This window comes from Brachyhypopomus gauderio, unplaced genomic scaffold (assembly GCF_052324685.1).
Source record: "Brachyhypopomus gauderio isolate BG-103 unplaced genomic scaffold, BGAUD_0.2 sc75, whole genome shotgun sequence".
NCBI classification, from domain to species: Eukaryota; Metazoa; Chordata; class Actinopteri; order Gymnotiformes; family Hypopomidae; genus Brachyhypopomus; species Brachyhypopomus gauderio.
Window position 1 is genome coordinate 672,501 of NW_027506896.1, and position 15,571 is coordinate 688,071.

A 15,571-nucleotide genomic window follows, 5' to 3' on the forward strand; every position below is an offset into this window, starting at 1 on the left:
CACTCCACCCCTAGGCTAGCCTCCAATTACCCCACCAACACCACTCTACCCCACCTCACACCAGTCTACAATTACCCCCTCTCCCCCAACACCTTGCCGTCACCCCGAGGGTGACATGCCATTTGGAGCATGTGGGTGTTTCCTACTCTTCTTACACACAGGGTGAATGAGACAGCCTCCCGTTTGGTTCACGTCTACCCCCAAAATGCAAATGCTGTGACTTCCTCTCCCTCTGTGGAAGCAGCGATGTCTGCAGTTTGGTTTTCACGGGAGACAGCAGCACGTTTTTGAGGCCGTTACTTCATTTCGTCCTGTAAGATCACCCTGAAAGGTGAATGGTGTTTGATTGCGGTCTTTCTGGGAATGATGTTTGACAGAAGACTCCTGAACCATGCAGTCCCTCCCAAACCAACTCCATACGAGGAGAGAGAGCATCTGTGATGCAAGGAACAATGGGCCTTTGTTTTGCAAGAGGCAGAAGAAAGAACCATCTCTCTCAACTCCTAATCTGAGGGATTATGGCTGGGGGCATCAGCACTATAAGCAGTGTACTGGAGAATGTAAGGGAAAGAGAGAGAGAGAGAGAGAGAGAGAGAGAGAGAGAGAGAGAGAGAGAGAGAGAGAGAGCGATGGGATCCATATCAGTTCTACGTGTTAATGCAGTTTTAGTTCCCTTCTCCTGCTTGATCCATAGGCCGGACTAAAGTGCTTACAAATTACCAAAGGCAAATGCAGCATTATTAGCACGCAAGTGGAGTTTACAGCATTCGCCCGTCTTCTCATTTCGTCAGCTTCCCTCTCTCACCCTTTCCCTCTCTCACCCTTTCCCTCTCTCACCCTTTCTCTCTCCCCTTTTGCATTCACACTCGCTCTCTCCTCTCAGCAAAACTCCATTTGCTAAAAGCATCCCCATCCCTACCTGCCATAACCACGATTCATTTCAACAGGCAGCGTTTGATCATAATTAGCCTCAAGAAATCTAATTCCAACGCAATGCCCCTTTAAAACATCGCCCCCACCCCGTACAGAGGAGAGCGTCTCTTCTTTATAAATAGAAATCATCATATATCGTCATGATTGCATTACAGTGCTATTAGGAGTGGGTGTGCTCTTGATAACGGGAGAAAGCAACTGGGTTAAAAACAACAACAGAACACACACAAGGCAAGCAGCGACAGCAGCCTGTGTGCATGATCACACACATACACACACACACACTCTCACTAATTCTCTAAGCCTTCATTCATTAAAGCTTATTGTGTGTAGCTTCAGCTCAGTCCTTATTACCGTGCATTTAGGAAATGAAGCAAAGGGTGGAGGAACAGGAGACCAATCAATACCTCTTTTCATTCCGCCTCTAATGGGTCGCCTCCACTTTTTCCCCCAGACGACGGAGGAAAAAAAAGGAAAACAGAGGAAAGATCAGTGCATCGGCCATAAAATGTAATTTCTCTACAGAAACACACACAATAATGCACTCCCCCCCACACCCTCCCCCCCTGCATATTTTAGTGGCATTTTGCTAAATTGAGTATGGATTTAACATCAAAGGTTTCATGAATTTTTCAAATGAGATATTAAAGTCAATATTTCACAAGTCGGATGTTTCAATTCGGGATGCTTACACAATAAGGTAGAGCGCATTTGCAGTGCGAAAGAACACACAAAGTCCCATTAGTGGGGCCCACGTTATGAATTCAAGGGAAGGTTTTTGTTCCATGACAAATGGCAGCAAATAGATCAGAGACTCCTGAAGCAAGTACAGAAACTGTATCAGCTGGTGGAGAGGGAGGGTGGGAGTGAGAGAGAAAGAGAGAGAGAGAGAGAGAGAGAGAGCATTCAGAGCTCAAAGACAGGCTCGTGTGGAGGGCCACAGGCCACAGCTCTGAGCACTCTCGGGAATATGAGCGGCCTGTTCTTTGGGAGGTTCTTGTGGCTAAATCTCATGAAGCTGCTTTTGAAATGGTGGCACTCTCTGTTGCGCAGGCTGGCGGTAATTAGGGCATGACAGAGGTGTGATGACAGTCCTGCGCTCGCCAGACTGCCCCAGGCTCTACGTTTCATTCCTGCTGTAGGACAAGCGCTCTGACCTCTGAGAGCTGGGCCCAGCAAACAGAGGTGGAACATGTCGTGGAGTGTATCCTGTCCCTGGCTACACAGCGTGCTCCGCGGAAGGTCCGGTGGGACAGACGGTGCCACCCGAGGTCCTGGACGCCTACTCCTCACAGTCCTCTGTGCAGCCCCATGCGTGTCCTGAGACAGACTGGCTCTGATGCATGAACACACTGCTTGGGCATGTTCCTGCCATCCCTGAGCCAGCTCTCGTGGGGGGGGAAGGGGTGTCTCTCTCCGGCTGGCACTACGGACCCCCCCGCCCCCCCGCCCATTGGCCGCACCATTAGACATGCATGACTCAGCACTCAGATGCAGGATAACGGGGCCGTGCTCAAAGGCAGCAGGCTGGTGTTTGCTCTGGATGTTTTTGAGCAGGTTTCCTGCAATTCGGTGGGAACCTGTGCACAGAGAACCAGGCTGTACAGCCTATTCCTGAATCCAACGAGCCACAGAGGCGGGTTCACCCCTCCCCATTCCTGAAACCATCACACCAGTGCTTATGGTGGTTAATGTACATACATTACGCTCCCTTTAATCAAGTTCAGGCCGATAGTAATTTACTGCTTGAGTGAGCAGTGTGAACACACCCCCGCCCCAAGCGTACACACACACACACACACACACACACACACACACACACACACACACACACACACACACACACACACATAAACAGTGTTCCACTTAGTTTACATAAATATTCTGTCCAGAAAAGAAATTATTACGTTCAATTAGTTTTGTGAGATCGTGGCATTACACACCAGCTTGGTTCCCTCACACTCAACACCATATCCAGATCCTGCAATGCTGATCCTACTGAGATCGTGATCAGTGCCAGAAGATGGAGACCTGATACTGCAGCATGTGTAGGAAAGACTGCAGCTCTTCACAGCAGCAAGAAGATCACAAACTGTACTGGTATGTTTGAGCTGTACGACAGTAACTACAGGAATGCGCTATGCAACACCCACCTCTTTAAGCGCTGACCCAGAGTTCTCAGAGGCAGCTTCACAGTACCTGTGGACCACGCCTAAACAAAACTATAAGACTATAAGACCATGAAAGTTATAAAGTGATCTTGATGAGTTTAGCAGAATAACAGGCCATGACTGCAAACCTTGCAGTTTCAGAAAAGCTGGAACAGGCTAATTAAGGCGCAGGAAAAGCATTGTGGTATGTGCAAATCAGGGAGTGAAGTCTCCCCCTCCTTCCCGATCAACGGGGGTGCTCTTGAGGGAGCGGGCAGTGGGCTGCCCCTCTCCCCGAAATTGTCTACGCCTCATCCTTCATCGAGCCCTGATCGTCATGTTCCGTCACCAGGCCGGTTACACCTGAACACTTCACTGCTGCCAAACACCTGGCTCCGTCTCCCTCTGTCCAAATGAAAAATAAGCATAATCTGCCTTCCCTAGGATCCAGCAAATGAGGGATTTCATGACAAATAGTGTGTGTGGGGGGGGGGGGGGGGGCGTGGGGGGGCTTGGGGGGGGGGGGGGGGGCTCACTCAGTGTAGCAAAGAGAACAGCACCAACGCTGACAGAACAGCAGAGGGGGGAAAGAGACAAAGCAGGGGTTTCTGCACACCAGCGTAATTGCACTAATGAGAGTGTGTTCTGGTAGTGTATTGAGGGTTTAAATGTGTGTGTGTGTGTGTGTGTGTGTGTGTGTGTGTGTGTGTGTGTGTGTGTGTGTGTGTGTGTGTGTGTGAGAGAGAGTGTGTGAGTGTGTGTGTGTGTGAGAGAGTGTGTGAGTGTGTGAGGGCGTGTGCTTAAACTCCTGTTAGCACGTCTGGAAGACTTGCCAAGCATACAAGAGAAACCATCATGGAGGGAATTATTTGCATAGCTGACATACTCCAAAGACGAGGCAGAACACAAACACACCAGTGCTGTTTTTTCTCCACCTAATTATTTGAGTTTCGCAAGATTCATCAACAGAGGACTCGCTTTTGTTTGAATTACACAAAAGAGTTTTATACAAATGCTCTTGTGTTCCTGTTGGATTTTATCACTGTCTCGCATGCATGAGTAATTAAAAAATTAGGACCATAATTCATCTCTTCCCAAAGAAGCATCACAATGACACTGTATGGTCTGTGGTTTATGAGCTGTATGACTAACCAAAAACTTTCAAAAGACTTAAACTCGCTCGTATAATAAGGAAAGAGTGCACAGATTGTGCTGATTATCGCCGAAACCTCTGTGAAAATTACAGAAAAGATTAAATAGGCTATTATTCGCTTTCGTCTCCATATAGGCTGAGAATACCAAATTGATTGCCAATTAGAAGGTACAGCTAATGTTTCATTCAGGGCTACCTACATTTAATATCCAGGTTTTTAATTACCACATGGACTGTACTATAATTAAAGTGTCCGTGCATCCTCATTAGCTCATTGTTAGCCCTCAAACACCTAGGATTAGAGAGATTATTGTTTATATTGTTTTTGAACAGTACAAAAATTACATTCCATGTTCTGTTTAGCAAGTATTCAAACAAATGGCAATCAAGCAGAATATCTCATGCCTAAGTGACTATGATTAAGACCAGGGGCTGAAAAATACAGGAAAAGAAAACACGGCAAAGAAGAAATGGAGAAAATGAGAGGTTGGCAACACCAAAACATTGTTGCTTAGCATTTGTTAAACAGTCATGTTCTTGGATGCTGATTGGCTAAAACAAGGTTGTGCAATAGTCTCTGAAGTACAAACCCTCAATTAAACTTTAACTCTTTATGAGACTGTGAAATACTCCATCAGCAGTCTTTCCAATGGAAAATAAGCAATCATCCCAAAGGAAATGATGCAGTTTATCTCGTTGGTTAGTTTGCATTTCAAGGAAAACTTTTGTCAATTTTGTCAATATATAAAGTTGCATCACTCCCACTCACCCCAAAACAACAGGCTTTCTTTCTCATTCATACTTTGTACAAAATAATACAAGCAAAAACCAAATATTAAGCAACAAAATATTAAAGAAATATTAGCATATTCTATCGATCCTTTTATTTAGTACAACTGGATCAGACTTGAGATGTTTCGAGGTTAGAGATATATTTGAAAGTCAGCTTATTGTCATGAAACATCGACATTTATCCTGGTCAAGACAGACAGTCAAGACAGTGGACAGAATGACATTTTTACTGCTAGTATGCTAGCTCGGGCTAGTATGAAATATCAAGCTAGTATGTTGAGTAAACGAGGTAGTATGTTGAGTTAACAAGCTAGTATGTTGAGTTAATGAGCTAGTATGTTGAGTTAACAAGCTAGTATGTTAAGTTAACAAGCTAGTATGTTGAGTTAACGAGCTAGTATGTTCAGTTAACGAGCTCTAAAGTGGATCATAGTGGTTAAGCCCACTTATAGTTTAACTGATTCCCAGGGGAGAAGATAAAATGACTGAAAAGATCAATCTCTTAGAGTCACAGGATGAACTTCACACTCCAACAAAAACACACTTAACAGTGGCCATGTCAAATGTTATTCTAAATGGTATATTCTCGCCTGTTTCTGAGAGGACGTTCTCCTTAGTATGCAAGTGCACAAACTTCAAGTATGCATTTGGGGGGGGGAAAGCAACGCTTTGATGCTTCCTGGCCAGATTTGAGAGGATTCTCCTTGACACCGACGAGTCTTCTTTCAGGGCAAACTTGAAGAATATAGAAGTGGTTCTAACTAGAACTTCTGTTTAATAGTGCAGTGGGGTTTCTTACTCAATGACTGTAATTCCACAGCAGTGTCTCAGAGCAAACCTCCATTATACGAATGACCTTGGGCCTTTAGCTTGAGGTACTTTCTTCACTTTGAGTGTAGTATCACTACTCCTTAATGAAATCTCGCTTTCTTATTGAGTCGAACGCGGGCAGAGACAAGCTCTGAGGGACTTCCTTTTCACAACTGCCCACAATGGAGGAGTTTTCTGGAGAAGAGTTTAATAGCACGGGGGACAAGCGGGCTCTACGAGCACAGACGCCAGCTGCAGCCCAGCAGGGATGGGATACGAACAGCATCACTGACATGGAGCCTGGGTGAATTCCAGTCACTGGGGATGGGAACACGAATCCAGAAGGCAATGGCAAATTAACTGCCTCAATAGCTTGATGGATGTGTTTCTTGAAACTTAATTAGACTGAAGTTCACTTGGGATAAGTGGGCGTTCAATAAATGTCTGGCATTTCAATACAAATGAAATATCTGAAAGCACTTCAAAACACGTCCAGTTCTCATGGCACTGCCAAAGAGAGGCTCTGATGGTGGCAGCTGACCAGGCCACTCTGAGCTATTATCAAACGATAACATAACATTTGAGCTGCTTTTGAGAAAAAGTTCACAAATGTCTGTGAAACATTACTTTGTTCGATTCATACTGCTCCTGATTACCACCTCAACGGCAGCTTCATTTGTTTGTGTTTTTTGCACTCACTGATGTTTAGGTTTCCATTGCACAGTGAAAAATGAACGAACAAATTCATAATGTGAAAGTGACAAAATGACTTAAGAAGACAAATGATGTCGCCTGTAAAAGAACCAGCTAGTCCTGAGATTAAGACACCTCTAATGAAGCCGAACACAGAAAGCACAAAGTAGTCCAGTGGACTGTGAAGGTTTTATTGAATTAAAAAAATAAAGCAGGAGATCTAAGATGAATAAATATTAACTTAAAAGAAGACTGGAGCTCTAAAACAAACAGAAGAGGAAAGAAGCATTTTTGGTTAAAGAACACAGCATTTAAAAAGTGCTGACAACCTTAAAGGCAGATAAATTTGCATAGTGCAAACTTCCATCTGGGGAAATAGGGAGAAAGTCGTCCACCACAGGATCCGTTTAATATTTAATATATTAGAAACAGTAGCTGCTGCTAATTAGAATTTGCGCATTTACAAATCAGCCCTGATAGCAAAACAAATTATGAAATATAAGGGTGTTTTGCAGTGTGCCGGGGGAAAATCGGATGACAGACATGGCTAATGGGGTATCCCTAACAACAGTGCTGTCAGGACACATCACGCAACTAATCAAGTTAGGAGGAGACAGCAATGGAAACCATTTAAAATATTGATATGCCGCCTGGTAAAAGCTACCCCCCCCCCCCCCCCCCCCCAAGTACATTTACTTAAACATTTGCTTATTGTTCAGGGGTCATTAGCTCGGCGTGAGGCCTGCATCTGGAGAAGAGGGCGGGGCTGAACCCAACAGGAGTGCTGCTCCTTTTATTCCTCTATCAGAAGGGATCTGGGTGTCTGCCACTCCAGTTTTTCCATTAGCCTGTGGCATGCAAACTGCTGTTCTGTTTATTATTGAATTACGTCTCGGGACGGCACTCTTCGGTAATAACCGCAGGATTTCCTGCGCGGCAGAAGTGCGTTCATGCGCTCCGAAGAACAGCGGTTATTAGATGATGAAGAGTGAGACGAGTGTAGACTTACTTGTACATTTATGAGGTACTTGTCATGTAGAATCTACACCCAGCTCCAGAGCCGCGAAGCCCAGCGAATCGGGGCTAGATAAGTCTGTCAAAGCACCTCGAGCAGCCGTCGGCAGGAGTTCGATTAGGTCTTTATGGCTTCTGACACAGTGACAGCAGCGCTCGTCCTCTCACGGGTTCTCCCGCAAACACAATTCCCGCAATTTCTTTACCTGGAACTGATGACATACACTTGTACAATGAGAATGAACCGCTAGAGTAAGAAGACAACCAGAGCAGACGTTTGTCTTGCTGTCTAACAGTTTCATGGATACGGAGAAGCGCAATTAAACTTTCATGCCCAAAAAACGTCATGTGGCAGCTCCATAAACTACCGTAAACTACACAAAACAGCAAAAGTGCTTTTGTTTCTGTGGGTGGCACTGGCATTTTGCCATGTTACTCTTTTTTTTCCTCTAAAATGTCTGGAACTTTCCAAACAATGACAAGAGAGTGTCTCTCCGCGATCAAAAGAACCCACTCTAACCATTATCTGTTCTGTTTCTGCCATCTAACAGAATGTTTGCATAAAACCACCAAAAATTGGCAAAACAGAAAGAAGTTGGCAAGAAGATGTTGAATCTAGTTGACCGTTTGATTCAAGTTATCATTAAGGCTAATCAACATGAAGGAACAAACCCTCTGATTGAATGTTTGCTACACATGAAGGAGTGAACCCTCTGATTGGATGTATGCTACACATAAAGGAGTGAACACTGATTGGATGTATACTACATATCAAGGAGTGAATACTGGATGTGTACTACACTGATTGGATGCATGCTACACATGTCTGAGTCTGAAAAGGCTTTTTGTTTACATGTACCTCGTTATCTCCTCAGAGTTCGTTCCCAGACATCAGCAGTTCACCACCTTGACATCCACATCCTCATCTCCTGTCCAGCCCCAGTGAATCTGCATGCTGAAGATGGAGTGTCAAGATGGAGTCAGAAGATTAAGGCAGACAATGCCACAACACATTTCTGCTTCCCAGGGCTTTATTTGCACCCACCTTCCCCAACAGTGAGGTGGAGATTTGCAGCAAGGCTCCTAATATAGCAACAACTGCATCCTTTGCACTTGAGAGCAGAGTAGCAGTAATGCTGGTTATTATCGTGTTCGTGTGAGAACGTGACAGGGTGTCTACTCTGACGGTGCGGTGGAGGCGGGGTGTCTGAGAAGAAACGCGGGAGCATTTCTGTGTGCAACCTTACAAAGAACCCACAGCTGAAGTTCTGATCTCACCACAGCTGCACCATGCTTCAGGAGCCAGGCTGGGCTCATCCTCCTCATCTTCACTCCCAGCTGAACCCAAACACACAGGTTTCCTTCTAACTTCAGTTTGGAATCCTCTCCTAAATATGATTTTGTTTTAGCATGGTATGAAACCACCGCACGATAATCCCAGTAGGTCATTTCATTGTCAGGTTGTCTGTAAACTAGCCTAACTGGTGTTTATTTTGAGATAACTGTGACTCCATCCTTACCCAACACTGCTCTAAGTACTGTAGTCCACTGAGCAATGTCAGACTGAATCGTTTGTATCCAGATCTCCCACAGCAGCTCAGCTGGAAGTCCCAGTCCACTTCTGTTAGAAGACAAGGGCTTACGTACTCTCACACTACCACTCCCTCCCTGCTGAAACCTGTCACACCTCAGGGGTCTTATTGGACTAAACAGTGGTAACAGTCACATGCTGGCACACACGCACACACACACACACACACACACACACACACACACACACACACACACACAGAAAAAGAGAGACAGGAATATTGAGATAGTGAGTGCACAGGCCCAGTCAATGGTTGTCACAAGTCATATGCACAGAAAGTATCTTTTATACCAAGATGAAATTCTCCTTCGAGCCAGATATCTCCAGAACACTGGAGTGTCTGAGGGCATATCATGAACGAGTCAACACTAAACAGGTTCATTCATCGGTGGGAGCTCACATCCAAGCCTTTTAATGCGCTGGGCAGGCTCGGAACTTCTTCTGGGTCCGAGATCTTTACACAGACCCACCAAAAGTGATCTTGGCAGAAATAGACAGTTGTGATCATTATATGATATAACTGATATAAAAGTATACTGTAATTGATGTAGAGGTATACTGTAACTTAGTAACTGATGTAGAAGTATAATGTAACTCAGTAACTGATATAAAAGTATACTGTAAATGATGTAGTAGTATACTGTAACTATGTAACTGAAGTTGAAGTATACTGTAAGGCAGACTGGTGTGACACGTAGCATTGCTACACAGTACCGGTGTTGTACGTAGCACTGCTACACAGTACTTGTGTCACACACATGCAGCAACGTGTCAGAAAAATCACAAGAGAACAGAGGCATGAACACCCTGAATATCAAATGTATATATGAGAGCAACATGCAGGTAGTTTGTGCATTTTCAATTCTTATTACACAACATGCTTTTAGAAAATGACGAGTTATAAGTATGCTCCCTCAAAAGAAATGAGAAGACATGACAATTCCCAAAATGACTGAACAGAATTACTGATAGGCATGACCCTGACTCCCCTGCACGTTTATTTCACACAAGCTTATTTGTTACATCTACGTTAGTGCCATTTTGTGAAGTCTGTCGCTTTCTCGCTCTCTCTCCCTTTCTCTCTCTCCTGGCAGACGAGTGAAATAAACAACAGCTCACACACAGCGCACAGAACATTATCAGCCCCCTGGTGATAGTCACTGTTTTACACTGTCCTGGTTAAATAGCTACCTGAACAGAGTGAAACACAGACACAGAGAGGAAGAGAGAGAGAAGTGCCCTGAAAATTAAATGAAGGTATACATTACCTCCTCTAAATTCTAAAAGATTTAAAGAAGTGACCTGTGACCCCCTATTGCACCTTACAGTTCTGCTGACTATGTTTGGTGTTATCCGTTGTTTTGTTCTTGCTGTGCAGGAGGTGTGAGGTCTGAAAGCGGCTGCATCACACAGACGCTCTGGACAGAACCCAAGTTGTCTGAGCGCATGTGACGACACTAAAGCAGGTATGACCCGCATCCCGGAGCTTACAGGCTCCTCGCTTCCACCGCCAGACCACTGACCCAGTAGGATGTAGTTTTAGAAGACTGGCTACATCCAACATGTCAGTACAAAGCAGAAACTTGAAAAAAATACTCTTCTGCTCATTCGATGGCTTATGACACTCCTCTGATTAGAGAACCACTGACTCCTCCACGGGTGCGATGTAATGGATATGGGCGACTCCTCGCGTGTGACGTAATGGATATGGGCGACTCCTCGCGTGTGACGTAATGGATATGGGCGACTCCTCGCGTGTGACGTAATGGATATGGGCGACTCCTCGCGTGTGACGTAATGGATATGGGCGACTCCTCGCGTGTGACGTAATGGATATGGGCGACTCCTCGCGTGTGACGTAATGGATATGGGCGACTCCTCGTGTGTGATGTAATGGATATGGGCGACTCCTCGGGTGCGATGCCGTCATTGTGACTTGGAGCTCTGGTTGTGACTGGGAGCTCTGGTTGTGACTGGGAGCTCTCGCTGTGACTGGGAGCTCTGGTTGTGACCGGGAGCTCTGGTTGTGACCGGGAGCTCTGGTTGTGACCGGGAGCTCTGGCTGTGACTGGGAGCTCTGGTTGTGACTGGGAGCTCTGGCTGTGACTGGGAGCTCAGGTTGTGACCGGGAGCTCTGGCTGTGACTGGGAGCTCAGGTTGTGACTGGGAGCTCTGGCTGTGACTGGGAGCTCTGACTGTGACTGGGTGAGCAGGGTGCGGAGGTTCTGGCAGCCTGGTGGAATCACACACACACTCTTCATTTACAGGACACATTTATTTGATTAACATACATGGAGTTAAGAGAGGGAGCAGGGCATGCCTGATCACATGGGAAGGGCAGCCATTTGATTACAGCACAGAGCCCCCGCTCCCCATCTCCGAGGTGGCCCCCCCACTACGGCACTCGAGAGAGGGCCTGAGTCACTAATGAAGCAGCGTGCTCACTGGCCCCTCCTCTCCACGGCTGCATGGAGAATGCTAATTCCATCTGCTTGGCTCTGAGCAGCCGCTGGTCGAAGGGGTCAACATTTGATTGTGAGACTCATGTTTCGCCCTCTCTCTCTCCCTCTCACTCTCTTTTACTCTCTCTCTGTCACTGTGTCTCTCTTTCTTCCCCAACTCTCTCTTGTCCTCTCTCAGACACACACTCTCTGAAAGTCAGAGCGAAGCGTTTTGACGTGTTTGGTTCCAGAAGCCGGTACACGTCGTGAGCTGCAGTGGTGATGACTGTGGCAGTACAGCGCGGGTTTGCAGAGAACAGGCAGGTGCACAGCAAACCGTTAAAGCCTCATTATCCCAGCTCGCCAGAGAGGTGAGGCACGAGGAGATGTGCGCGGGCTATCGGTGTCCGGCCACGGCCAGTTTAATTTGCTGCACACTGCCAGTGTAAACAGGCAGCCATGAGTGAGTAACACAGTGAGGAGCTGACATCAGGTTATCGTGTTCATCATCCCACTATCACTGACAATGCCACACAGTTCATCTATTATTTATGTAGAAGCTCATACTCAACAAATTGCAGGGACAGTCTGTGCGAGTGTGTGTGTGTGTGTGTGTGTGTGTGTGTGTGTGTGTGTGTGTGTGTGTGTGTGTGTGTGTGTGTGTGTGTGCATGGGCATGTGCTTGCGTCTGCGTGTTGCTCTTGTTTCTGTGTGTATAGTTCATTTCAGGGACAAACACCCCTCACTCCCCCTCCGTCACCATGCCCGCACTGTTTGATACAAATTGCTCTGATTGGATTGGCGACGCATGAGAAGCGCACGAGGCCACAGAAGCCCTGGCACGAGCCCATGAGGAAGAGCGCGTCGCCCTTCATCTCCGGCCCCTCTTCCGGCCACTAGCCCGCGCCCGAACACGTCAGTCAGCCGTAATTGCTGTCCTAGAGGAAGGATATGGCCCACTGAGCTCCCAACACGTGGCTCCATTGCAACACCTAATCTGTTAATGAGGGCTGCTCAACTATTTTCAGCCCTGCTGCAGACACAGACGCCAGTGCCGCCGAGGAAGAGGAGGAGGAGGAAGAACAGGAGGAAGGTTGGGGCGGCTGAGAGTGACAGCAGAGGACGGTGAGCCCAGACCTGGTACGAAGCCTAGCGACCGTGTGACGCAGAGCTAACGACCCGGCAGGAGCAGAACGTTGGAATCGGACACAGCCCTCCGCTGGACACCACGCTGCTGGAGCCGGACGGCACATCACAAATAGCTCACGTGGAAACCTGATTAACCCGCATGAAAGAAACAGCCTGGTGCTCTCAGAGGTAGCTAGAGATACAGGATTCTTAGATCGCTCTTAGATCGCTCTTTTTATCTTTACATGAATGACAGTCATCTACATGAATAAACAATGAACATCTCACACACATGCACACACACACACACACACAGAAACACACACAGTAAAGATTATAGACAGCCAGCATTTCACCAACTCCTTTTAAAGTCTCCGTAACTGTGTTTTCCAAAATCAGCTATGTTCCTAATAAATGCTGATTTAAAAAAGCTTTCTGTAAATATTTCCGACACTTCCTGAAAGATTTAAGATATATTTCATATGCACAATGTATTTTTTTGTCTTTTTAATCCATTAGTTATAAACCAGTGGAAGCTATAAAGTTATAAACCAGTGGAAGCATAAAATAAATGTTTTGACAAATAGAATATATTTAAACAATAAAGGAATGAAAAGGAGCATCAGAAATGAAAGAAAAGCTAAAAGGCCGAAACGTTTCCACTTCACAAGTGGAACAATACCAGCACACACACAAAAGGAGCTACACAAACAATCCTTAATGGAACAGATACAAGAGGCTTTTTAATTATCTAACTCAATCAGGGGCAGCCCAGCCGATCAATGAATTCCCATTACGGCGGTCTGTGGCATGGCGAGACCAGACCAGACTGGGCCGGGCCGGGCCGGACCGGACTGGGCCGCTGCGCTTCAAATGTCTGTGCAGGCCTGCAGCACGGTGACAGATTACTGTGTGTGGCTCATGCAACTCCAGTGCCGGCTCACACGTCTTCACCAAGAGCCACGTAGAGGGTCGGTACCGCCCCGTCACCAGGCACACGACCTCGCAAATAATCACCGCACCTCAGCCCTCACACTGGATGTGGGTGTCAGGGAGTTGGGAGCAGGTAAGGGCTTGACCCCTGACCTCCATATCACTAGTCTCAATAGCCGTTCTGATTCTAGACTAGCTCATCATTACAGTGTGACATTTACGGAAGGATAATGGCGCCATCTGCAATCGGTTACCCATTTATTCACACCACGATGTAGGAGTGCAATAAAATTAAGAAGTTATCTTCAATGACAACGTTTCTCTTATTGATTTGGCATAAATGAGCCCAAAACCATTTACCTTGAAATAAACCTTAACGCTTACGACTCACATTGGAGTCTTTAGTCATTAATTTAGCACGTACAAACATGACTTTTTTGTGAAAATGCTCACAATACCTTTACTCAGTTCTCAGAACTCAGGACTATGCTGCACCTCTGCGAGGAGGTAAAACAGTGTTGGAATCATCTGGAAATGGACTCATTGACCAGCATTACTGTCACATCATCCTTCTCATCACAGAGGCCCTGATGACCATTGATCCTTCACTATTGAACACTGCCTGGTCTCCGCCCAGGGGTGGTGTAGGAACCTCCACGCTCCTGCCGGCCAGGGTCACTGTGAGATCACAGCACACCAGATCATAGGCAGGGTTTGGCAAAGACTGACAAAAGATAAAGTATTTATGGAAGTCCTTTTGAAGCCTGCTTTAGGAATAACACATATAAAACGCAGAACAGCTCAGCTCAGATTCACCATAATATCTGTCCTGTTTCTTATTCGCTGGGAAAATGTGTTGCAAATGTGCTCTTCAACATTTGCAGCCATCATGAGGGTATTTAATTAACCCACATCTCCAAAAGAGCCCCTATTTCCTCTTTAACTTGATAAAGTCACACATTGTTTTGAAGGGTTAAAAATACCCCCAGAAATAGGTCATCGTTAGCGTCCTCGTGCAATTAGCAAACAGGCGTGCGGGCCTGGGGAACAGCTGTGGCGAGGAGAAGCGTGGGCCGTAGCTGGCAGACGCTAACCTCATAACAGGACACGTCGCCTCCCTCTGCCATCCACCACACAACACGACACACGCTGCCAATCACTGGCGGCTCGCTCCACGCTTCGCAGATTCACTCAAACGAGCCGTCCTGCCATTTTATATTTTGTTTTTAACGTTGCTAATGTGGCTTCCCGAGTCTGCTTTAAGGTGAGGGTCCTTACCCTTCTGTTCCACATATGAACACACAACGGAGTCCTTCTCATTTGGTGTAGTCCACACTCGAGTTCCATCTGTACAGGACGGTCTCCAGTAAAACACTGAAGTACAGATGCCCCTCTCACATGTTTGAGCAGACTGGCCCGGAAAACAGGCAGTATCATTTACATGGTCTGTGAAGGCCTGTGCAGGACACAAATGTATGTGGAGCAGGAGAGATTTGGGGCTAATTGACTGCACATTTCTCATTCTGGTGACACAGCGGGGCAACTATTTACCAATTTATGCAGCCTAAAATAATGCACATTTTAAAGAGGTGATTTTGGCCACGGTTCACGAGGAGCCCGTTAATTAGGCGCATGTGGACGGCTCTTTATTTAGTCCTGGGTGAAAGAGCGGTGTGTTTGTTCAAGACCCCAGCTCTGTACAGGCTGTTTAATTGTGAGCAGTTTAACTTCTGGATCATATTTTTCACCTAGAGAGACTTGTGTTTCACTGTGTCGATCACTGTGTGTGGAGAGTGTTTCACTGTGTCGATCACTGTGTGTGGAGAGTGTTTCACTGTGTCGATCACTGTGTGTGTAGAGTGTTTGGTGTGACATTCTTGTATCGCAACATGTCGATCATGTCTAGGGAGAAAGGAACCCGATATATTTGCAC

General features: G+C 46.2%; 1 long non-coding RNA gene across 3 annotated transcripts in view; it reads right to left on the minus strand.

Moving 5' to 3' along the window:
• Positions 1–15,018, minus strand: part of LOC143491462 (uncharacterized) — an 18,437-nt gene extending 3,419 nt beyond the window's left edge. For 2 of the 3 annotated variants that reach the window (XR_013125204.1, XR_013125206.1), the window contains exons 1-4: positions 14,917–15,018; positions 8,405–8,500; positions 7,541–7,757; positions 1,341–1,374 (exon numbers count right to left, since the gene is read on the minus strand). This is a non-coding gene — a long non-coding RNA (uncharacterized LOC143491462). The remainder of the gene's footprint in view (positions 1–1,340; positions 1,375–7,540; positions 7,758–8,404; positions 8,501–14,916) is intronic. The other variant, XR_013125205.1, reaches the window with a different exon arrangement.
• Between the last annotated feature and the right edge of the window lie 553 nt (positions 15,019–15,571).